We start from the raw sequence: 25,688 nt of genomic DNA, 5'->3' as shown, positions 1-25,688 counted from the left end.
TGCTTTGAGAGGCCTTACTTTGGCCAGCAAGCAGCCAGGACTTGCTGGTTGTGAGTGGCCAATCAATTCTCTGAAGTAACCAAATGCAAACCTCCTATAGAGATGGAGAGGGATAGAAGGAAGAGTTGAGATGTTCTTTCAAGCAAGAGGGGAAGAATCAAACTTTACTTGTAAACTTCAATTTCAAAATTTGCTTACAAATGGGTCTCCAAATTTTAGATCCTGCTGGACATGCTCCCTCTAGTTATTTGTAGCATATCCTGTGGCTTGCTGGAAAGAACCCGTGCTTTGGAGTCAGAGGTCATGGGTTCAAATCCCGGCACAGCTAATTGTCAACTGTTTGACTTTGAGCAAGTCACTTCACTTCTCTGTGCCTCAGTTACCTCATCTGTAAAATGTCCCCATTTTAAGACTGTGAGCCCCCTGTGCGATAACGTGAACACCTTGTAGTCTTCCCTGCGCTTAGAACAGTGTTTTGCACATAGTAAGTGCTTCATAAATGCCTTTATTATGGTTAATATCTCAAGAGCCCAATTCTCCCTTTCTGCTGATCCTGGTGCAAGGTCATACTTGTCAGTTCCTTGCACTCACTACCGAGTCCCCAAAAGGGTATGGCCTCTACAGTATCTTCAGCAGGATACATACGAAATAGTAATGATAATCATTCAATCAATCAATCAATCGTATTTATTGAGCGCTTACTATGTGCAGAGCACTGTACTAAGCGCTTGGGAAGTACAAATTGGCAACACATAGAGACAGTCCCTACCCAACAGTGGGCTCACAGTCTAAAAGGGGGAGACAGAGAACAGAACCAAACATACCAACAAAATAAAATAAATAGGATAGAAATGTTCAAGTAAAATAAATAAATAAATAAATAAATAGAGTAATAAATATGTACAACCATATATACATATATACAGGTGCTGTGGGGAAGGGAAGGAGGTAAGATGGGGGGATGGAGAGGGGGACGAGGGGGAGAGGAGGGAAGGGGCTCAGTCCGGGAAGGCCTCCTGGAGGAGGTGAGCTCTCAGCAGGGCCTTGAAGGGAGGAAGAGAGCTAGCTTGGCGGAGGGGCAGAGGGAGGACATTCCAGGCCCGGGGGATGACGTGGGCCGGGGGTCGACGGCGGGAGAGGCGAGAACGAGGTACAGTGAGGAGATTAGCGGTGGAGGAGCAGAGGTTGCGGGCTGGGCAGTAGAAGGAGAGAAAGGAGGTGAGGTAGGAGGGGGCGAGGTGATGGAGAGCCTTGAAGCCCAGGGTGAGGAGTTTCTGCCTGATGCGCAGATTGATTGGTAGCCACTGGAGATTTTTGAGGAGGGGAGTAATATGCCCAGAGCGTTTCTGGACAAAGATAATCCGGGCAGCAGCATGAAGTATGGGTTGAAGTGGAGAGAGACACGAGGATGGGAGATCAGAGAGAAGGCTGGTGCAGTAGTCCAGACGGGATAGGATGAGAGCTTGAATGAGCAGGGTAGCAGTTTGGATGGAGAGGAAAGGGCGGATCTTGGCAATGTTGCGGAGCTGAGACCGGCAGGTTTTGGTGACGGCTTGAATGTGAGGGGTGAATGAGAGAGCGGAGTCGAGGATGACACCAAGGTTGCGGGCTTGTGAGACGGGAAGGATGGTAGTGCCGTCAACAGAGATGGGAAAGTCAGGGAGAGGACAAGGTTTGGGAGGGAAGACAAGGAGCTCAGTCTTCGACATGTTGAGCTTTAGGTGGCGGGCGGACATCCAGATGGAGATGTCCTGAAGGCAGGAGGAGATGCGAGCCTGGAGGGAGGGGGAGAGAGCAGGGGCAGAGATGTAGATCTGGGTGTCATCAGCGTAGAGATGATAGTTGAAGCCGTGGGAGCGAATGAGGTCACCAAGGGAGTGAGTGTAGATTGAGAACAGAAGGGGACCAAGCACTGAACCTTGGGGAACCCCCACAGTAAGAGGATGGGAGGGGGAGGAGAGGATGGGAGGGGGAGGAGATAATGATAATTGTGATATTTGTTAAGGGCTTACTATGTGCCAGGCACTGTACTAAGTACATACGCAAATCAGGTTGGATGCTATCCCTTCCCATGTATGATTCACAGTCTCAATCCCCATTTTACAGATGAGGTAACTGAGGCTCAGAGAAGTGAAGTGACTGTCCCAAAGCAACAGACAAGTGGTGGAATATGTTGAAATTATTTTAACTCTTTGACCAGCAGCAGGTATGCGACAGACAGAGAAGGGGGTGAGGGGTGGTGTTCTTTGCCTAAGAGGTATTTGATTGGATTATGGATGTACCTGGGCTCCCCTATCTAATTGACCTCCATCTTGTTAAAGGGGGTGATTTACAACTCGCTAATGAGTCTTGCTAATGAGTTGACGAATCCTTTGGAAGATTTCTCAGTTCTAGAATGTAATCTGAAGCAACCTGGGAGGGCTTGGGTTCTAAACCTGACTTTGCCACTTGTCTGCTTTAGGTCCTTGGGTAAATCACTTTTCTGGGTCTCAGTTACCTCATTTATAAAATGGGGATTATGTCTGTAAGCCCCATGTGGGATGTGGACTGTATCCAACCTGATTAGCTTGTACTTACCCCAGCACGTATTGCAGGGCTTCTATATACTGTGAGTTATTTATTTATTTGTATACCTATGTATTTATTTCTATTAATATCTGTCTTCCCATCTAGACTAAGAGCTCTCTGTGGGTAAGGAATGTCTCTGCTTGTTGTTTTAATATACTCTCCCACGTGCTTAGTTTAGTATAGTGCTTTAGACACAGTAAGCACTCAATAAATACAATTGAATGAATTAATGAATGCCTGGCACACAGTAAGCACCAGAAAATACCATTAAAAAATAAAACATTACAAAATAAAAGAAAAAAAGCAAACTCTACAGTTTCTTACCTGTTTTCACCAAGACACAGTAGAGCATACGGGACATGTTTTCAGCCAGTCAGAAAATCATATTTATCGAGTGCTTACTGCGTGCAAAGCTCTTAACTTAGCGTTTGGGAGAGTAAAATATAACATTACAGCAGACACATTCCCTACGCACAAGGAGCTTAACATCTAGAGGGGGAGACAGACATTAATATAAATAAAATTATAGATGTGTATGTAAGTTTTGTGGGGCAGGGAGGGAGAAAAAATAAAGGGAGCAAGTAAAGGTGACGCAAAATGGAGTGGAAGAGGAAAGGAGGGATTAGTCAGGGAAGGCCTTTTGGAAGAAATGTAATTTCAATGAGACTTCAAAGAGGGGGAGAGTATTTGCCTGTTGTATATGAAGAGGAAGGGAATTCCAAGCCAGAGGCGAGATGTGGGTGAGAGGTCGATTGCAAGATAGATGAGATTGAGGTACAGTGAGAAAGTTGACATTAGTAATAGGAGAATGAAGACTTCAGGAAGATCCCAAGTGACCTGGGGCCTTGTGTGCTCTGAAAGACCACTTTCATGGGACACCATCTCTTCTGCTGACTGATTCCCATTCTTAAGTGGATGTCATCTACATAGACCTTCAGTGTAGATGAGCTGGCATTTGTGAACAATATTTTCATTCATGCATTCTGTCAGAATTAATGCATTATTTTTGGCTAAATCCATGTAATACCCTTGAGGAAAGGTTCTCTGTAGGTGTGAAATATTCCTTCCCCACAAAATGCGGTCACTGGGGGCCAAGGGTTGGGTAGGATTGGGAATAGAACAGGGAACATCCATGAATACGACTGGTGAATCTGGACTAAGCTGTCCATCAGAAAGACTCTTGCCTATCAGGCAAGCAGGAAGGCAAGATTGGAGTGCAAGCCCAACTTTTGCCTGAATTTAAAGAGAAATCTGTTGGAGAACAAAATAGAACATTCAGTAAAACCAAATAGATTTGCCATGCATAATAAGACCAAATGTTAACTCAACCTGGAATGGATTAGTTTTAATAGATCCTGTGCTCTCTTCATCTTTGTTTTTGTTTTCTGAACTGATAATTTTGCTTCCTGTTGCCAAAATGTAGCACTGGCTATTTTCCTAAGGGAGTATTCTATTTGTCAGATTCAACTCTTTTGTCCTCTACATTATAAGATTGTTGTGGGCAGTGAATATGTCTACCATCTCTGTTATATTTTACTCTACCGAGCACTTAGTACAATGCTCTGCTCAGAGGAAGTGCTCAATAAATACCATTGATTGATTTTGTCTATTAACAATGTCATCAACCTAAAGTGCCCACTGATGTTGTCTTCACTTGACAAATGTGTGAAATCAGAGATGCAAGTCAGGCAAGCAAGTGAGCAATCTCTTTTGCTTGAAATACACAGACAAATGAGCTGGAAAATTTCCCTCCAAAATTTTCTGAAAAATTTTCTCAGCTATCTCCTCTAAATCACCAGTGGATATTTGATTGTAAGGTTCTGGTGATTGGCAATTTGATGATGATCATAAGGGGAACAGAAAAGATTTCTCTTTTGGGATCAAAATCCAGTGAAAATATGTTTTTCCTTCCTTGCATCTGTATTCATTTTTCTAAAGCAAAATTCAGTTTGGCATAATCTTGGGCAAAGCTTCTGCTAGGGGACACTGGTCATACTCCCATGAGGCTGACTGGACAGAATGTCATGAGGTTCCTGAATATCTGCAGAATCCAGTTTCAATGTGAGAAGAGAAACAGTGAACCTAATGACTCTGCTTCAGGGCAGACCTAGAGCAAGGATGGACAAATCGAGTCGGGTAGAGACGTTTGTCACAGTCCGGGCAAACTATATTCTTTCTGACTGACCTGGAGAAGTCACCAAGTTTTTAGTGCACTTAGAAGTCCTCCTTCATAAAGGATCCAGATGTTCTGAGAGGAGGATCTTGAGCTAATATTGCAGAGAAAGATTGGCAATCAAAGGAAATTGGACTAAAATTCATTGCTGCTCTAAATCCAGACTTTACTCCAAGAAAAGAGATCTCAGATTAAGTTTGGGTTTATCCAGAAGCCAGCTGGGATGTTATGGAATCTCAGACCTGGTGCTTTTCTAGTTTCTAGGATTTTGTATCTTTGTTAGCGGTAAGAAAACGAGGCTGAGAAACATGGTTGTGGCTGGAATGGAGTGGCCACCAGTTCCATGTTAACCGTGTTAGGCTTGTGTCTGTTCTACCTCAAGGAGACTGTAACTGGGGCAAGCCGTTGCTGGTGTTGGGTGAACAGGGAACAGAGGAAGAAATCCACATCTACAAAGGCACAGGAAGTGAGCATTTGGATGGGTCTTTAATCACTCCTCCCAAGCAAAAGAAGTCACACTTTGTTTTTATCTTGGAGCAATCAGGATACTATAAATTGATCAATTTACTGAGCACCTACTGTGTGCAGAGCACTGTACTAAGCACTTGGGAGAGTACAATTTAATTAACAGACATGGTCCTCGCCCTTAACGAGCTTGCATTTTAGCAAGGAAAATAGATACTGAAACAATGCACAGAGAGGAGGAAAGAGCCAAAGTGGAGGTCTACATGAATTAATGCTTGAAGAATTTATTTTATAAGATATGAACATAAGTGTTATGGAAGCTTGAGTTTGTAGGTACTCCGATGGCACCCAAGTGCTGAGATGGCAATTGAAAGAAACATAGCCTGAAGAGAGGAAATAATCAGAGTAGATCTCTTTATCAGAGATATGATTTCAGTAACACTTTCAAATTGGGGAGTTGGAGGACGAGGGGGAGAAGGTTCTGTAGAATTTGCAGAGGAAGAGAGTTCCAGGCAGAAAGAAAAAACATGAGAAAATGATCCCTAGCAGAAGATAAAAGAATGCAGCACCGTCTGGGAAGAACGAAGAGTGCTCGTTGGGTGCAGTGAGGATAGAGAGTGGATAAGTAGGAAGGACAGAGTTTATTGAGTGTTTTAAAGCCAGTGATTAGGTGTCCCTACTTAATGTGGAGAGGACTGAAAAATCATTGGAGGTTTTCGAGGAGTAGAGAGATGTGGCAGAACAACATATTAAAAAATCAACATTTTAGAGAACCAGTGTGGCCTAATGGATAGAACACGGGTCTGGAAGTCAGAAGGACCTGAGTTCTAATCCCTGCCCTGCCTTTAGCTTGCTATGCGACCTTGGGCAAGTCACTTCAATTCTTTGTGCCTCAATTACCTCATCTGTGAAAAGGGGATTAAGACTGTGAGCCCACTTTGGGACATGAATTGTGTCCAACCTGAATAGCAAGTATCTATCCCAGCACTTAGTATAGTGCCTGGCACATAGTAAGCACATAACAAATAAAAAGAAAAATAAATGCTGGGCTCAGAATGAAATATGGATAGGAGAGGAGAGTGACTGATGCAGCTGTCAATCCATGAGTATGTCTCTGAGAGGGAATATGTCGCCTGCTACTAGCTAAAGTAGTTTAGCAAATGGCCTATTGTGGATGGGGGACAATACGACAAACATCATAGGAAATTATCCACTTTGATATTATACATTTAACAAATGCATAAACGAACACTTTGATATTATACATTTAACAAATATATCTCTTCCATTCTGGCTGATCATGACTTCAATTACTTTTTTTTCATCTCATTGAAAGGAATTTTATTCTAACTCTTATTGGCCAGCATTTTTCTCTAATGATGATCATGTCTGGACACTGTTAAGTCCATATGAATGTCTGTTTCTCCTTCATGTTATTATATCAAGGCAGCTAATTGGAAAATCACTTATTTAGGGCACCAATAAGCCCCATAGAACTGTGAATAAAATTAGGAATTGAACTTATTTGTTCCAAATCCAAAACCAGTTTTGAATCGACTCCAGGGAATAGTTATGTGTTTCTATTGGAAATCTCAGGTGCTCAAAAATGCCTTTTTCACTGCATTTATATTTGGCCCTTCAGAAATATTGCCCATATTTTTCCTTTCCCAAGCACTCAGTAACCAACCAATCAGCCACATTTATTAAGTGTTTGCTGAAAGTAGAGTACTGTACTAAGTGCTTGGGAGAGTGCACTATAGAAGAATTAATAGATATGTTCCCTACCCACAATGAGTTTACAGGCTAGAGGGAGAGGCAGACAATATAACAATAATAATAGTAATGATATTTGTTAAGTGCTTACTATGTGCCAAGCACTGTTGTAAACGCTGGGGCACATACAAATAAATAAATTATAGCTATGTACATAAATGCTGTGAATCTGAGGGAGCAATGCAAATCCAAACGCAAAGGTGACAGAAAGGGGAGTGGTAAAGGGGGAAATCAGGGCTTATTCATGAAAATCCTCTTGGAGATGTGCCTTCAACGAGGCTTTGAAGGTGGGGATAGTGATTATCTGTTGAATATGAGGAGGAAGTGCAACCAGGATAGAAGCAGAATATGGGCAAGAGGTCGGCAATGAGATAGACGAGATTAGGTACAGTGAGTAGGTTGGCACGAGAGGGGAGAGGTTTCTGGGCTGGGTTAGAGTAGGAAGTAGTGAGGTAATAATAATAATAATAATGGCATTTATTAAGCGCTTACTATATTTAAAGCACTGTTCTAAACGCTGGGGAGGTTACAAGGTGATCAGGTTGTCCCACGTGGGGCTCACAGTCTTAATCCTCATTTTGCAGGTGAGGTAACTGAGGCCCAGAGAAGTTATTTTTAGACTGTGAGCCCACTGTTGGGTAGGGACTGTCTCTATATGTTGCCAACTTGTACTTCCCAAGCGCTTAGTACAGTGCTCTGCACACAGTAAGCGCTCAATAAATATGATTGATTGATTGAGTGATTGACTGATTATTTGACTTGCCCAAAGTCACACAGCTGACAAGTGGCGGAGCAGGGATTTGAACCCATGACCTCTGACTCCAAAGCCCGGGCTCTTTCCACTGAGCCACGCTGCTTCCCCCGGTAAGGTAGGAGGGGGCAAGGTAATTAAGTGCTTTAAAGCTGATGGTAAGGAGTTCCTGTTTGACGTGGAAGTTCTTGAAGAGTGGGGAATCATGGACTGAATGTTTTTTGTAGAAAAGTAGTCTGGGCAATATAATGAAGTATGGATTAGAGTGGAGAGAAATGGGAGGCAGGGAGGTTGGAAAGAAGGTGAATACAGTGATCAAGATGGGATAGGACAGTATTTGAATTAACGTGGTTACAGTTTGGATGGAGAGGAAAAGGCAGATTTTAACGATGTTGTAAAGGTTGGACGAACAGGATTTAGTGACAGATTGAATATGTGAGTTGAATGAGAGAGTTGAGTCGAGGATAACACCAAGGTAATGAGCTCGTGAGGCAGGAAGGATGGTAGTTTTGTGTACAGTGATGGGAAAATCATGGGAAGGACAGCGTTTGGGTGGGAAAATAAGATAGTGCTGTTTAGGACATGTTACATTTGAGGTGTCGGTGGTACATCTAAGTAGAGATGTCTTGAAGGCAGAAGTAAATATGAGACAGCAAAGGAGATCTGGGTTGGAGATGTATATCTGGGAAACTTTCGCATAGAGATGGTAGGTAGTTGGAGCCATGGAAGCAAATGAGTGAGAGTGGGTGTAGATGGACAATAGTAGGGGACCCAGAACAGAACCCTGAGGGACCCCCACAGTTAGAGGATGTGAGACAGAGGAGGAGCCTGTGAAAGCGACGGAGACTGAGCGGTCAGAGAGATAGGAGGAGAACCAGGAGTACCAGGACAATAGACATTCAACACATGGATTGATTGAGTGAGTGCTTAGTACAGTGCTCTGCACACAGTAAGCACTCAATAAATATGATTGAATGAATGAGTGACTGATTGATGTAAAGAGTGGGTGGGCATTGAAAGTTTGAGAGAAAGGTTGCAGGATATAGAATACAAGGAATCTAAGGAGTTGAGAATTATTTGTTAAAGAGAGAGAACAGGAAGTGGTGAGGGGCAAGGGCAGTGCTTTAAAAGAAGAGTACTACACATCTCCAAGTTTTCGTCTGGGAAGCAGAAGCCCAAGATGGAATTGAGTAGAAACGTATGCCTGGAAGGAAAGGAGTTAACTCCCAGGTATGTTTCTTGTGACTGTCCTTTTTTCTGAGAGGACTACTCTCCCCATCTTCAAATCCCTTCTAAAATCAGGTCACCCCCATGAGGCTTTTCCTGACTATGCCCCCACTTCTCCAATTTTTCCTCTCTTCTGCATTACCTGCGCTTGGGTCTCTACCCTTTCAGCACTTTGACATTCATCCCAGCCCTGCAGCACTAATGGGCATAATCATCTATCCTTTATTTTAATGTCTACCTCCCCCTCCATTTTGTAAGCTACTTGTGGGCGGGGATCAGGTCTACCTACTCTAGTCAGTTAATCATATTTATTGAGCATTTAGTATGTGCAGAGTACTATACTAAGCGCTCGGGAGAGTAGAATATAGCAATATGACAGACACATTCCCTGCTCACAACGAGTTTACAATCTCTATTGTATTGTATTCTCCCAGGTATTGAATACAGCACTCCAGGCATTCAATAAATACCATTGACTGAATGGTTGATTGATAATAGGACAAGAAAGAGAATCCAATATGTTAATTCAATAATTAAACCCCTCATTTTGAGAATAAAAAAGCAGAGAGACTGTAGTTTTATGGATTATGAACGTTTTCAGGAATACTTGTGGCTATTTGTTTCCTCTCACCAATAGAACCCATTACCTATCAGGGAGTCTCTCTCAAGTGGAATCACAGAAGCAGGATAGACTGAAAGAGGAACGTTTAGTTGTCGTAACATGTGCCACAAGATGCATTCACAGTGAGAGGAGGGAATAAATTTAACCTAACAGTAAGTACCCCTTGTCTACTAAAAAGAGACAACAGTTTTCTAAAGAAAACAATTCAACAAGGCTATTTGTGACTTAGTGGAAAGAGCACGGGCTTGGGAGTCAGAAGTTGTGAGTTCTAATCCCAGCCCTGCGACTTCTCAGCCACGTGATTTTGGGCAATGCACTTAACTTCTCTGTGCCTCAGTACCTCATTTGTAGAATGGGGATTAAGACTGAGAACCCAACGTGGGACAACCTGATCACCTTGTATCTGCTGCAGTGCTTAGAACAGTGCTTGGCTCATAGTAAGTGCTTTACAAATGCCATTATTATTATTATCATTATGATCATTTCTCAGTAAAGAAAAATGGCTTCTGTCGGGAGCTCCAGTGTGCTGTAAAATCCATCAGTCAATCAATCACATTTATTGAGCACTTACTGTGTGCAGAGCACTGATGATGATGCTATTTGTTATGTGCTTAATTTGTGCCAAGCACTGTTCTAAGCGCTGGGGTAGATACAAGGTAATCATGTTGCCCCACATGGGGCTCACTGTCTTCATCCCCATTTTCCAGATAGGGGAACTGAGGCACAGAGGACATGAGTGACTTGCCCAGGGTCACATAGCTGACAAGTGGCAAAGCTGGGATTAGAACTCATGACCTCTAACTCCCAAGCCCGTGCTCTTTCCAGTAGGCCACACTGCTGCTTAAGTGCTATACTAAGTGCTTAGAAAAATACAGCAGAGTTGGTAGACATGTTCCCTGCTCACAGTGAGCTCAGTTATAAATAAGTAAATTGCAGGTAGATGCATAAGTTCTATGGAGCTAAGGGAGGGGTGAATAAAGGGTGAAAATCCAGGTGAAATGCTACCAATGGTACTAGCCATGCTGGTTGACAAGCTCTGAACTAAGTACAGAACAGTAATGAACACTGGATTCAGCATGTCTAAGCACTTAGTACAGCACTCTGCACAGAGTAAACACTCAGTGAATACCATTGATTGATTCATAACCCTTGGCTGATGTTGGGGTATAACGGAAGTTACTTGGCTTGGTTTTTCTTTTTGTCGAATGGTACCGAGGTGTTTTAAGAATGAGTGAAATATTAGGTAGTAGAAATAAAGTATCTTGGGTTACATGGGGAAAAAAAAAACAGTACTAAAGAAATTCAATTATCTTTATCTTTTCAGGTAAACCAATTCTCTGTCGTGCAAGCTCACTGGTATGTTCATCACCAACACTGAATCGATGGAAAAAGCAACAATGTGACCAAATCCATTCTCCTGGGACTTACCCAGAATGCAGAGTTGCAGAAACTTTTGTTTTGTTCCTAATCATCTATCTGGTAACTCTTTTGGGAAACCTGCTTATGGTCATAACCATCAAGGCCAGCCAAAATCTCAGCTCCCCATGTACTACTTCCTCTCATACTTATCTTTCATAGATGCCATCTACTCAATCATTCATTCATTCAATCGAATTTATTGAGTGCTTACTGTGTGCAGAGCACTGTACTAAGCGCTTGAGAAGTACAAGTTGGCAACATATAGAGACGGTCCCTTACCCAACAGCGGGCTCACAGTCTAGAATTATTCTATTATTATTCTAATAAATGATAAATAAATAAATAAATAAATAAATACTCCTCTTCCAGTACTCCAAAAATGATTGTAGACAGTCTGTCTGCCAGGAAAGGCATCTCTTATGATGGCTGTACGGTCCAGCTCTTTGTATTACACTTCTTTGGAGGGACAGAGGCCATCCTTCTCATTTTGATGGCCTATGACCGTTAAGTGGCCATCTGCAAACCTCTGCACTATCTGATCATCATGAACCATCAGGTTTGTATCCTAATGGTGGGGGTGGCCTGGGTAGTGGGTTTCTTTTATTCAATAATTCAGATTCTCTTCCTACTCCGGCTGCCCTTCTGTGGTCCCAATGTCAATTATTATTTTCTCTGTCACATGTACCCTGTGTTGGAACTTGCCTGCACAGACACCTATGTCATGGGCCTGTCAGTGGGTGCCAACGGCGGCCTTATCTACACTCTCTGTTTCCTCATGTTGGTAATCTCCTACGTTGTCATCTTGAACTCCCTAAGTAACAGTTCAGAGGGAAGGCGCAAAGTCCTCTCCACCTGTGGCTCTCACATCATAGTCTTCACGCGGTTCTTCGTTCCCTGTATCTTCACCTACATGAGGCCTGTCTCCACCTTCCCCATGGATAAAGCAGTGGCCGTACTCTATGTTTTCATTACTCCCATGTTAAACCCCTTGATCTACACCTTGAGAAATGTGGAGGTGAAAAATGCCATGAGGAAGTTATGGAGACAAATAATGACTTCAGGACAGAAGTGAATCACTTTCTGAGAATTATGTTGTTGCTTTTTTCAGTGAGAGAAAGAAGGAATCAGCGGGTTCTTCAGATGCTTTAAGAAACCTCATTGTGGCTTAATGTCTTCTCAAAGAACCATACTTGAAGGTTTTCCTGTATTCTGAATTGTCGGAACAATGAATGCCATTTCCTGTATGTGTATAAATCTTCCTTCTCATTACACACATCGATTAAAAGACTGTTTTCAGTACATGCTAGGGTAATTGGAATCCTCTTAAGGGAAGAATATTCATTCAATCGTTCCTTCAATCGTATTTATTGAGCGCTTATATTTATTGAGCACAGAGCACCGTACTAAGGGCTTGAGATGTACAAGTCGGCAACATATAGAGACGGTCCCTACCCAACAACGGGCTGTAGGTTGACAGGCAACCACTGGAGATTTTTGAGGAGGGGAGTAACATGCCTAGAGCGTTTCTGCACAAAGATGATCCTGGCAGCAGCGTGAAGTATAGACTAAAGCGGAGAGAGACAGGAGGATAGGAGATCAGAGAGGAGGCTGACGCAGTAATCCAGTCGGGATAAGATGAGAGATTGAACCAGCAAGGTAGAGGCTTGGATGGAGAGGAAAGGGCAGTTCTTGACGATGTTGTGGAGGTGAGACCGGCAGGTTTTTGTGACCGATTGGATGTGTGGGGTGAACGATAAAAGCAGAGTAGAGGATGACACCAAGGTTGCTGTTTTGTGAGACGGGAAGGATGGTAGTGCTGTCTACAGTGATGGGAAAGTCAAAGAAAGGGCAGGGTTTGGGAGGGTAGATAAGGAGTTCAGTCTTGGACATATTGAGTTTTAGATGGAGGGCAGACATCCAGATGGGGATGTCCTGAAGGCAGGAGGAGATACAAACGTGGAGGGAGGGAGAGAGAGCAGTGGCAGAGATGTAGATTTGGGTGTCATCAGCGAAGAGATGACAGTTGAAACCTTTGGAGCGAATGTGTTCGCCAAGGGAGTGAGTGTGGATAGAGAACAGAAGAGGACCAAGAACTGACCCTTGAGGAACCCCTACAGTAAAGTGATGGGACGGGGAGGAGGAGCCCGCAAAAGAGACTGAGAATGAATTGCCAGAGAGATAAGAGGAGAACTTGGAGAGGACAGAGTCTGTGAAGCCAAGGTTGGATAGCGTGGTGAGGAGAAGGGGGTGGTCCACAGTGTCAAAGGCAGCTGAGAGGTCGAGGAGTATTAAGATACAGTAGGAGCCATTGGATTTTGCAAGCAGGAGGTCATTGGTGACCTTTGAGAGGGCAGTCTCGGTGGACTGTAGGGGACGGAAGCCATATTGGAGGGGGTTGAGGAGAGAGTTGGCATTGAGGAATTCGATCCAGCAGGTGTAGACGACTTGTTCTAGGAGTTTGGAAAGGAAGGGTAGGTGGGAGATAAGTCGATAACTAGAAGGTAAGGTGGGGTCAAGGGAGGGTTTTTTTAGGATGGGGGAGATGTGGGCATGTTTGAAGGCAGAGGGGAAAGAGCCAGTGGAGAGTGAGCAGTTGAAGATGGAAGTTAAGTAGGGGAGGAGGGACGGACCGAGAGATTTCATAAGATGGGAGGGAATGGGGTCTGAAGCACAGGTGGATGTAGTAGCAGTTGAGAGGAGGGAGGAGAGCTCATCTGAAGAGAGTGCTGGAAAGGATGGGAGAGTAGCGGAGAGGGTTGACAGCAGGCGGGGTTGGAGAAGGGGGAGGAGTGTGCTACTCCAGCCACCTGTGCTTCTGACCTCCACACATCAGCCAAGCTCGATCTCTTCCTCCCTTCAAAGCCCTACTGAGAGCTCACCTCCTCCAGGAGGCCTTCCTAGACTGAGCCCACTCTTTCCTCTCCTCCTCCCCATTTCCCCTGCCCTACCTCCTCCCCCTCCCCTCTTCACCTGTATGTATGTTTGTACAGATTTATTACTCTATTTATTTTACTTGTACATATTTACTATTCTATTTATTTTGTTACTGATGAACATCTAGCTTTACTTCTACTTATTCTTGGGTAGGGACTGTCTCTATATGTTGCCAACTTGTACTTCCCAAGCGCTTAGTACAGTGCTCTACACACAGTAAGCGCTCAATAAATACGATTGAATGAATGAATGAACTGATCCACTCTCTTCTCCCTCTACACTCCAACTCACACTCTTCATTCCTCTCAAATTAAACTACTCATTATACCTCATTATTATCCCACTTCTCATGTCTTGATCATGCTCTTCCCCTTGCCTGGAAATCTCTCCTTCTTCAAATTCAACAGAATGCAGCTCTCCCCAACCCCAAAGCACTTTCAAAGTCACACCTCTTACAAGAGGCTTTCTCAATTAATTTTTAATCTCTCCATATTATAGCCTCCTCTACTGCCACTTCAACACTTCTACAGTCAATCAATCAATCAATGAGCACTTACTATATGCAGAGCACTGTACTGAGTGCTTGGGAGAACACAATGCAACAGAATTAACAGACACATTCCCTGTCCATAATGAGCTTACAATATAGAGGGGAAGACAGATACCAATATGAATAAATAATTTAAAATTCTGCATTGCCTAAACATTGGTTTTTCACAACTGCCTGAAGCATATAATAATGATGAAATAATAATTGTGGTATTTGTTAAGCACTTACTATGAGCCAAGCATTGGACAAAATGCTGGGGTAGATACAAGATCATCAAGTACAACGTGGGAGTCACAGTCAAAGTAGGAGAAGTAACTGAGATGAGGGAACTGTGGCACAGAGAAGTAAAAAGATTTGCCCAAGGCCAGACAGCAGAAAAGTGGCCAAGGAGGGGTGAGAACCCAGGTCTTCTGACACCAAGGCCAGTGTTGTTTTTTCAAGGTAACACTGCTTCTAGAATTATATTCATAGTTTATAAACCTCATTTAATTAATTATGAACTCATGCACAAATCTCCTTTTCCTTCTTCCTACTGCCTATACTTTATTTGTAAATTATTTTAGTGTCTGTCTAACCCTTCTAGATGAAGAAGTAGTGTGGCTTAGTGGATAGAGCATAGGCTTGGGAGTCAGAAGGACCTGGGTTCTAATCCCAGTTCTGCCACATGTATGCTGTGTGACCTTGGGCAAGTTACTTAATTTCTCTGTGCCTCCTTTACTCCATCTGTAAAAAACGAGGATTAAGAGTATGATCCCAAAGCTGGGACAGGGACTGTGTCCAACCTAATTAACTTGTATCTACCCTAGTGCTTAGAACAGGCTTGGTACAGAGGCGCCTAGAACAGGCTTTGTACAGAGTTAGTCCTTAACACGTACCATAATTATTTATTAGATTATAAACTACTTGAGGGCAGGGTCATGTGAATGAACTTTATCATATTCTATCAAGTGCATAGTACAGTGTTCTGCATGAGGTAGGCAGTCAATAAATATTCTTCATTGATTTTAAAATCGTATTTTCCCTTTGACATCTAGATTAAGGCACTTTTAAATTCCACCCCAAAGCCATGAAAATAAAGTAAAATACAGCCTTCCTTGTTTTCTGTTATACTCTCCCAAGCTCTTCATACAGGGCTTACAGTCTAGATTCTACAGTCTCTGGCTAATAAAGTCCTGAAACTCCACCTAATGCTACATATGCAAAGAGAGTAATACCATGTCAAAAGGACCTGAGTTTGGCTAATATCCCTTCGGTAACAGTGTACAATATACCTTCCCAAGGATAATTGTTTTCCTATCTACCCAGTGTTCACACAGTAAGAAAAGGTAGAGAGTCCCTGAATGTTTAACTGTTCCCCTTGATTTTAATTTTATGGAGTCCTGGTTATGATGAAATAACTAAGCATTTGGCTTAGAATTTAGGGAACCTGTTTCATTTAGTCTAGGTAGCCTGGAAAAATGTTGTTTTTGAGCAGTCCATTTCTCCATCTGTGGTTGAATACCTGTCTGGAGTCTTCTGTTTCATTCAATGGCTTTTACTGAGCACTTACTGAGTGCTAGGCACTGTATTCAGCGCTAGTAGTATAGAACTCAAACCTGGGGTCCTGAGCCTAGAGACATCAGTTCTTTCTTCTTATCAGTGTCTTCAATGAACTGATGAAGCAATCCTGCTTATCTTTGAAATTCTGCTCCTTTATTTCTACTTCAAACTCCTTCAAAATATGCTTGTCTGACTGAAGAAAACCATGCCTAGCAATGTCTTCGATACCAACTAAAAATCACAAATAAAGGGGCAGACTTCAAGAGTAAAAATGTTTGATCAGGCTTGGTTCATGTGAGAGAACTCTAGAGAGCTAAAGTGAAGATATGGATGTTTTGTCTTATCGGCTATGTTTCAATATTTTCTCATTTCAGGCAAAGTCACGAATTCCAGGAAGAGCCTTTGCTGACTTCATGGTAAACCAGAACAATAGTTCAGAATTTATTCTCTTGGAACTTTCCCCAAATCCTACGGTGCAGGTTGTCTGTCTTGAGATATTTCTGCTCCTTTTCATTGGCATCGTGATGGGAAATCTTCTCATTCTCCTCACTAGCTAGTTCAGCCACCTAATCAATTAGCCGATGTATTTCTTCCTCAGGTACTTGTCCCTTGAGGATCTCTGCTACACCTCCACCATCTCCCCTAAACTCATCGCTGACTTGATGATGGAGAGGAGGGCCATTTCCTTCCCCAGCTGTATGACCCAGTTTTTTGCTTCTCACTTCTTTGGCGGTGTTGAGATGGCTTATGATCGTTTCGTGGCCAGCTGCAAGCCACTGCAATGTACGGTCGTCATGAACCAGCAGGAGTGTAACGGCATGCTGCTTCTCCCCTTTGTTGTGACATTTGTGCATTCGATGGCTCAGTCAATCCTCACCCTCCAGTTGCCTTTTTGTGGGCCCAATCAGATCGATCACTATTTTTGTGATGTGAACCTCTGCTGAAACTCGCCTGCACCGACCCCTCTGTTGTAGGCCTGTGGGAGTTGGCCAACACAGGAATGATCGCCATGTTCACCTTTGTGGTGTTGCTTATTTCTTACATAGTCATATTAGTTTCCCTAAGAATATGCTCCCCTCACAGTCAGCTCAAAGCCCTGTCCACCAGCGGTTCCCATATCACTGTGGTGGTCTTATCCTTTGGGACCTGAATGTTCATCTACATATGTCTACATCTACATCAGGCAAAAACTCCTCACTCTCGGCTTCAAGGCTCTCCATCACCTCGCCCCCCCACCCCACCTCACCTCACCTCCATTCTTTCCTTCTACAGCCCAGCCCGCACCCTTCGCTCCTCTGCCACTAACCTCCTCACTGTGCCTCGTTCTCCCCTGTCCCACTGTCGACCCCCGGTCCACGTCCTCCCCCTGGCCTGGAATGTCCTGCCTCCGCACATCCGCCAAGCTAGCTCTCTTCCTCCCCTCAAAGTCCTACTGAGAGCTCACCTCCTCCAGGAGGCCTTCCCACGCTGATCCCCCTCCTTCCTCTCTCCCTCCTCACCCTCCCCATGCCCTGTCTTACCTCCTTCTCCTCCCCACAACACCTGTATATATGTAAATATGTTTGTACATATTTATTACTCTAGTTATTTTACTTGTACAAATTTATTCTATTTGTTTTATTTTGTTAATATGTTTTGTTTTGTTGTCTGTCTCCCCCTTCTAAACTGTGAGCCCACTGTTGGGTAGGGACCATCTCTATATGTTGCTACCTTGTACTTCCTAAGCACTTATTACAGTGCACTACACACAGCAAGTGCTCAATAAATACGATTGAATGAATGAATGAATATGTCCAGCCACCACCTTCATGTCGGACAAAGTACTAGCTGTGTTTTACACCATAAATGTTCCCATGTTCAACCCTCTCATTTACATGCTGAGAAACACAAGAGGTGAAAAGTGCCAACAGAAAGGTGTGGTGCAGGAGGGTGTATCCTAGGGGGAAATAAAGGTTTTCTTGCTTGTGACTCCCATCGCATGTTCCTATTGATTCAATCCATCATATTTATTGAGCACTTACTGTGTGCAAAGCACTGCACTAAGCGCTTGGGAAGCACAATTCAGCAACAAAGAGAGACAATCCCTGCCCACAATGGGCTCACAGTCAAGAATGTCCTTCAGCATCTCCTAATCTCTTTGGTCACACCAAAGCAGCATGGTCTAGTATCTAGAGCACCAGGCTATAAATTAGAAGGACATGTCCTGATTCTGAATCCGTCATTTGTCTGCTGTGGGACCTTGGGCAAGTCACATAACTTCGTTGCTTCTTTGAGAAGCATCGTGGCCAAGTAGAAAGAGCCCGGGCTTGGGAGTCAGAGGTCATGAGTTCTAATCTTACCTCTGCCATTTGTCAGCTGTGTGACGTTGGTCAAGTCACTTAACTTCTCTGCACCCTCAGTTACCTCATCTGTAAAATGGAGATTAAGACTGTGACCCCAAAGGGGACAACCTGATCACCTTGTATTCCCCCAGCACGTAAAACAGTGCTTCACACATAGTAAATGCTTAATAAATGTCATCATCATCATTATTATTATTATTATTATTATTGTTATTATTATTATTATTATTATAGTATTATTATTATTCTCTGGGCCTCAGTTACCTCTTCTGTAAAATGGGGATTAAGATTGTGAGCCTCATGAAGGACATGGACTGTGTCCAACCAGATTAGCTTGTTTCTACCCCAGAGCTTAATACAGTCCCTGACACAGAGTAAGCACCAAAAAAGAAGTCCTTTCAACGCCCTACAATCTGCAGGTCACAGGTTTCATGTTTCCAAAGGAATTTTAATGGTTTTAACCATTGCTCTATTGTCCCGGCGAGGGCCACTGCTGGGTTCCCTAAACTGGTAAGGCACCGTACCAAAAGGAGATCTTCCCATCGCAGCTTGTAGCCACTCAAATAAATAATGGGCCTCTTAGGGCAACTGCTCTCCTGTCTAGAGACTGAATCATTTCTGGAGTTGCCAGAACGGTAACCCAGGGTCATGCCAAGAGAACTAGCCTTCAGTTGGCCCCAGTGGTCCAACGGACTCTCTGGTGGCTAGCTTAGTGCTGTAATCTTCCTAAGGTTTCCAATTTATTAGAATGGAAAATTGGAAGAAAGAAGAAACAATAGGAAGCACAGGTCACCTAATTTTTCCTCTCCCTCATCAGCAGCCTTCTTTTTTTGCCTATCCTTCTTCTCACTTGCTCCATCTGATTCTCACTCCTGACAATATTTGATATTATTCCTTACTGTCTCGGATTACGAATTAAAAAAAAATGTCCAGACTTCATGTGTCTATTTTTGAAGCAAAGTAGAGTTTGTCCCTGAGTAGGTTTTGGAAATTCCTGGGTTCCCAGGCTTCTGACAGCATTCTTGTGGTAGAACTGTAGGAGATTTGTCCTACCCAAAATGCATCATGTATTCTAGCTCTGTTGCATTCTCCCAGGCATTTGGTGCAGTGCTCTGCACACAGGTGCTCAGTACGTGCTATTGATTGACCAGTGTGATGCAGTGGGGGCATAGCTGAGAATCTATCAGTCAATTATTTTGATATGTAGCAGTCAGAGAGGTCTGGATCAGTTTAAAGTAATTTTAGACAAAGCAAGCATCAACAACAGTCAAGGGCTGATGTTTTTGATTTTTTTAAAAACCATGCCCAACCCAGTGAATGTTAGCATGAAATGCCGTCATTGAATCATCACTGGAGAGGCCTAATAAAGGGCAGAGCACAGGCTTAGCTCTGCAGTTCATTGCTCTATATTTCCCTTCCATGTTCTTACTCCTTAAATATATGGGCTTGTCCTCCAGGCCAGAGTTTGACCCTTAAGCAAAGTAAGATATTTATGTCCTTCTGAAGTTATGCTCTCTTCTAGCTATTTTATGCTGGGCAATTTCCTCAGTTAATTTTCCCCGCCTTAAGTTATGTACTTCCAATATTTGCATCTGCACATATGTATGCACAAGCAGTAACTGCCTCTATAAATACTGAATTATGTCCTTTAGCTTTGAAGTAGTTACTCATCTTCATATCTATCTTTCCATTTTTGTCTTCCTCATAACTGTAAATGAGTTTATATCAGTCTTACCTTTTAGTTTGAAAGATCACTGAGAAAAGGGATCCTGCCTCTCATGGTAGGAAGCAGCTTGGCAATGTCACAGGTATGGGAGCCAGAGGGCCCAAATTCTAATCCTGGCTCCACCACTTGCCTGCTGTGTGTCCTTGGCTTAGTTACTTAACTTCTCTGTGCCTCAGTATAATCAACTGCAAAATGGCAATTCAATACCTGTTCTCCCTCTTACTAGACTGTGAATCCCATGTGGATCAGGGACTGTACCTCACCTGATTCACTTGTATCAACCCCAGTGCTTAGAATGGTGCATGACACATAGCAAGTGCATAACAAATACTATTAAAACTAAATTAAACGAAACAAAAACTTCACCATACTATCCCAAATCCCTGGAATAGTGCTCTGTATTGCTCTGCTCATTGGTTGACTGATTAATTGATTACTTTGTGTTTTCTCCTCTACCTCTATAGCATGTAATTTCTTTGAGTAGAGGGGCCTTGCCTCTTACTTTTATTGTATGTTCTAAAATAATTGGTACAGAAGACGCTAAGTGGTGATCATGATGATGGTGATGATGTAAGGGGTCAGGCTGGCACTTCTTTGAGCATAGAGCTGAGGGCACAGGGTGGAGGAAGGAAGAAGGATTCAATGCTGACCGAGATTGTAACCTCACAGTGGGCCTGGAATGTGTTTAAAAATCTGTTATATTTTCTCTTCCCCAGCGCTTAGTACAGTGCCCTTTACCCAGTAAATGCTCAATAAATATGACATTATTGATCCATGTATATAGATGATTATGCAAGGTAGGTGAGAGTGCAGCTGCTACTACCACTCAAACCCCGACACCTTCCTATCTGAGCAGGAATGTCAGAGAAGTTTGACCTCCAATGGAAGGAGAGGTTGAATTAAATTGACATGGCAACTTTCTTATTGCATTTAATTCCCTGTATGGGGCACTCAACAGGTTATTAAAACGCACTTGGTGCTCCACTCAAATCATGACAAGTTTGAACAGTAAAAAATCCCAACACACTACATTGCTTCCCCCTACCATGATTTATTTTAGTCTCCTCCACTAAATTGTCAGCAATGTAAGGGCAGGGATAATGCCCAGTAGTAATAATAATAATAGTAATAATAATAATAATGGCATTTGTTAAGCACTTACTATGTGCCAAGCTCTGTTCTAAGCACTAGAGTAGATACAAGGTAATAAGGTTGTTGCACGTGGGACTCACAATATTAAACTCCATTTTACAGATGAGGTAACTGAGGCACAAAGACGTTAAGTGACATGCCCAAAGTCACACAGCTGACAGTTGGCAGAGGCGGTATTAGTACCAACAACCTCTGACTCTCCAAGCCTGTGCTCTTTCCAGTAAGCCACACTGCTTCTCTATTGTATTCTTCCAAGCACTTAGGACAGTATTTTTCAGAGGAAGCACTCACAAAACACCAGTGATTGAGTACTAGAATGAGGGAGCACCCACTGACGTGAGGTTCAAGATTAACAAGGCATTTGTTTATAGAACAAATACTGAGCATAGTGACCACAAGATCTTTGGGGCCAGAAACCTGCGTACTAATTCCAAATTGAACAGTCCTCCGTTGTTTCACCTTGAGTAAGACGTTCAACTTCTCTGTAATTCCATTTTCTCATGTTTGAAATATGATTATTGCCCAGAAAGAGTCTTTCTAAGAGAACGTTTCCCTTAAAAAATTACTCGTAATTTTAAAATTAGTAATCACCAATATATCTCATTGCATTCTAAACTATCCTTACCGAAATTTGTATTGAAGTTGAAAACACCTCAGGAGAATGATTACCTTGAATCTACCCAAGTGCTTACCGCAGTGTTTGGCACATAGTAAGTGTTTAAACAAATCTCACAGTTACTATTATTATTGTTATAAAATTGTTTTAATCAAGGAATGTCTTTGAAAATTTAATGAAATAGCATGATGTATACAATTGATGCTTTATAAGCCCTGGAAGGGACAGGAACCTTGTCTAATTCCCACCTTTCCCAAGGCCTAGTACGGTACTGAACAGTAGTAGAGTACACAGTAAGAATTTTAATACTGTTGCCACTACTGTGCATGTGAAGTGGGCTGTAAGCATGAGTAAGGAAGGCTGAAAAGCTGTGTCAAAATCCCCAGTGAATCAAAGATTAGTTCTATACAGCATCTAAATGATTCATTCATTCATTCAGCAATGTATATTGATCGCTTTCTGCATGCAGAGCACTGTACTAAGCGCTGGGGAAGTACAAGGGGGCAACGTATAAAGATGGGTCCTACCCAACAACGGGATCACAGTCTAGAAGGGGAAGCCAGACAAAATAAAACATGTAGACAGGTGTCAAAACCATCAGAATAAATAGAATTATATCTATATGTACATCATTAACAAATAGAGTAGTAAATATGTACAAGTAAAATAAATAGAGTAATAAATCTGTTAAAATATGTATAAGTGCTGTGTGGAGGAGAAGGAGGTAGGGCACGTGCAGGGGGGTGGGTAATGGGGATTCATGGTAGAATGCTTTATCCAACTTTTCTGAGGAAATAGGTGTGAAATACCCTCAGGCATAACTCTCCAGATCCCTTAAGGGAATTTAAATATTCCTCTCTAAGTATCCCTCTCTGTCCATTAAGCACAGGCTTTCACAGAAACTCCAAAGTCTGTGGGCTCTGTGCCTACTAACTGCTGTTACGAACAGCCATTGCTGTTTCAGGAGTGAAGAGGAAAGTGCAGACAACATCAGCTCAAAAGGCTCAAACCTTTGCTCCCCTCTTAAATCTGCCTCTCAACCAGGAATGCCTGGAAATCAAATCTGAGGGCCAATTATTGTACTATACCAAGAGATCAGTAGAGTGCTCTGCACACGGTAAGTGACCAATAAATACATATTGATAGACTGAACAAATTAAAGGGGTAGTTGTTGAGATCAAATTATGTTAATGTTTGTCTGTGGTGAGTATGGCTGTCAAGTCCAGACTATTTTTCTGGTGTTGTTTTTCATGCTGAAATAGAAGATTTAACCTGCCTTCGGGAAAGAGTTGGAGAAGCCAATTAAATGTCTTGGAGTTGGTAGATTCAAAAACCGTAAGTTTTCTGAAATATCTGTGTCTCATTTAGGAGTAGAAGTAGTAGCAGCAGTAGTGGTAGTAGTAATGCTTTTTATGGAGATCCTGCTGAGAACAATGTACAGTGCTAAGCAATTTATGTATGACAGGAGTAGCAGACACATTCCTTTTCTACAGGAACTGCCACCACTATAAGGGAAACAGGCATAATAATATTTACAAAGTGGGGAATCAAAACAAAATATTTTAATACCGCATTAAAATGCTAAAGATGGGTTAGAAGATTTATAACATACTGAGGTTGGTTTAGAAATTAATAAACTAGTATTAGAGTTGGCTGTGAGGTTTATGCCACTCAGGGAGTTGGTAAAAAATTTGGGGAAGGCTTTTTGGAGAAGGTGGGATTTTAGGCAGGCTACTAACATGTAGATTGTTGAGTTCTGATGAGTTTGTGGAGGAAAGAAGTTTCAAGCTGTGGGGCAGGGAGAGCGAGATATAGGAGTTTTCAATAATTGCAACTGACAGACTGGAAAAGGGAGAGGATTCTAGACGAGGAAGAGTATGAATTGATAAGCAACGTAGCTGTGTGGATACAGTGCGGACCTGGGAGTGAAAAAACCTGGCTTCAAATCCTAGCTCCACCACTTGTCTGCTTTATGACCTTGGGCACGTGACTTCACTTCCCTGTGTTTCAGTAACCTCTTCTGTAAAATGGGGATTAAGACTGTGAGTCCTATGTGGGACATGGACTGTGTCCAACCTGAGTAGCTGGTATCTCCGCCATGCTTAGTGCAATGCATGGCATATAGTAAGTACTTAACAAATAGCATAAAAAACAAAACGAAACAAAAAAACCTGGAGTTTAGCAAATTAGAAGGGCCAATATGTAAAATGGAGAACACCAATGGAAGGAGTTTATTGTCTTATGCAGGGAAAAGTGGGCAAACATTGGAGGGTTTTGAGGAGAGGGGAAAGGTACTTAGCTTCAGGAAGATCAATCACTCAATCAATGATATTTATTGAGCACTTACTGTGTGCAGAGCACTGTACTAGGTGTTGGGGAGCATACAATGTAAGAGAGTTGGTAGACATGTTCCCCGTCTTCACTGAGCTTACAGTAAAGAGGAAGACGACTTAGGAAACAACGTGGCATATGGACTGAAACTCAAGAAGGCACCAAGGATGTTACTTTCAGATACTGGGATGAGGGTAATGTTGACAATGGAGATTTAAGCACTTTGATCCTCATCCGACACTCACCCCCACACTTATTGCACATATCCTCATATTCATTCATTCAATTGTATTTATTTAGCGCTTACTGTGTGCAGAGCACGGTACTAAGCGCTTGGGAAGTACAAGTCGGCAACATGTAGAGACGGTCCCTACTCAACAACGGTCTCACAGCCTAGAATTGGGAGACAGACAACTAAACAAAACATATAGACAGGTGTTAAAATCATCAGAACAAATAGAATTAAAGCTATATGCACATCATTAACAAAATAAATAGAATAGTAAATATGTACAAGTAAAACAAATGGAGTAACAAATCTGTACAAATATATACAAGTGCTGTGGGGAGGGGAAGGAGGTAGGGAAGGGGATCTGGGGAGGAGGAGAGGAAAAAGGGGGCTCAGTTTGGGTAGGCCTCCTGGAGGAGGTGAGCGCTCAGTAAGGCTTTGAAGGGAGGAAGAGAGCTAGCTTGGCGGATGTGTGGAGGGAGGGCATTCCATGCCAGGGGAAGAACGTGGGCTGGGGATCGACAGCGGGACAGGCCAGAATGAGGTACAGTGAGGAGGTTAGCGGCAGAGGAGCGGAGGGTGCTTGCTGGGCTGCTGAAGGAGAGAAAGGAGGTGAGGTAGGAGGGGGCGAGGTGATGGATAGCCTTGAAGCCGAGAGTGAGGAGTTTTTTCTTGTTTCCTAGGTTGACAGGCAGCCACTGGAGATTTTTGAAGAGGGGAGTGACATGCCCAGGGCGTTTCTGCACAAAGATAATCCGGATAGCAGAGTGAAGTATAGACTGAAGAGTGGAGAGACAGGAGGATGGAAGATCAGAGAGGAAGCCTATCCAGTTGGGATAGGATGAGAGATTGAAACAGCAAGGTAGTGGTTTGGATGGAGAGGAAAGGGCAGATTTTGGCGATGTTGCAGAGGTGAGACTGGCAGATTTTCGTGACGGATTGGATGTGTGGGGTGAATAAAAGAGCGGGGTCGAGGATGACACCAAGGTTGTGGGCTTGTGAGACAGGATGGATGGTAGTGCCGTCTACAGTGATGGGAAAGTCAGGGAGAGGGCAGGGTTTGGAAGGGAAGATAAGGAGTTCAGTTTTGGATATATTGAGTTTTAGATGGAGGGCAGACATCCAGATAGAGATGTCCCGAAGGCAGGCGGAGATACGAGCCTGGAGGGAGGGAGAGAGAGCAGGGGCAGAGATGTAGATTTGGGTTCCTTCAGCGTAGAGGTGATGGATGAAGCCTTGGGAGCAAATGAGTTCACCAAGGGAGTGACTGC

General features: G+C 43.0%; 2 pseudogenes; both read left to right on the top strand.

The window, feature by feature from the left end:
- The first annotated feature begins 8,910 nt into the window (after positions 1-8,910).
- LOC119921342 lies at positions 8,911-12,043 on the top strand (annotated as a pseudogene).
- Positions 12,044-16,434: 4,391 nt separating this feature from the next.
- Positions 16,435-17,971, top strand: LOC119921244 (annotated as a pseudogene).
- Positions 17,972-25,688: the final 7,717 nt, after the last annotated feature.

This window comes from Tachyglossus aculeatus (genome assembly GCF_015852505.1).
Source record: "Tachyglossus aculeatus isolate mTacAcu1 chromosome 12 unlocalized genomic scaffold, mTacAcu1.pri SUPER_6_unloc_2, whole genome shotgun sequence".
In the NCBI taxonomy this organism is placed as follows: domain Eukaryota; kingdom Metazoa; phylum Chordata; class Mammalia; order Monotremata; family Tachyglossidae; genus Tachyglossus; species Tachyglossus aculeatus.
The sequence above is the reverse complement of the archived record's forward strand: the minus strand, read 5'-3'. Positions and strand labels throughout refer to the sequence as shown.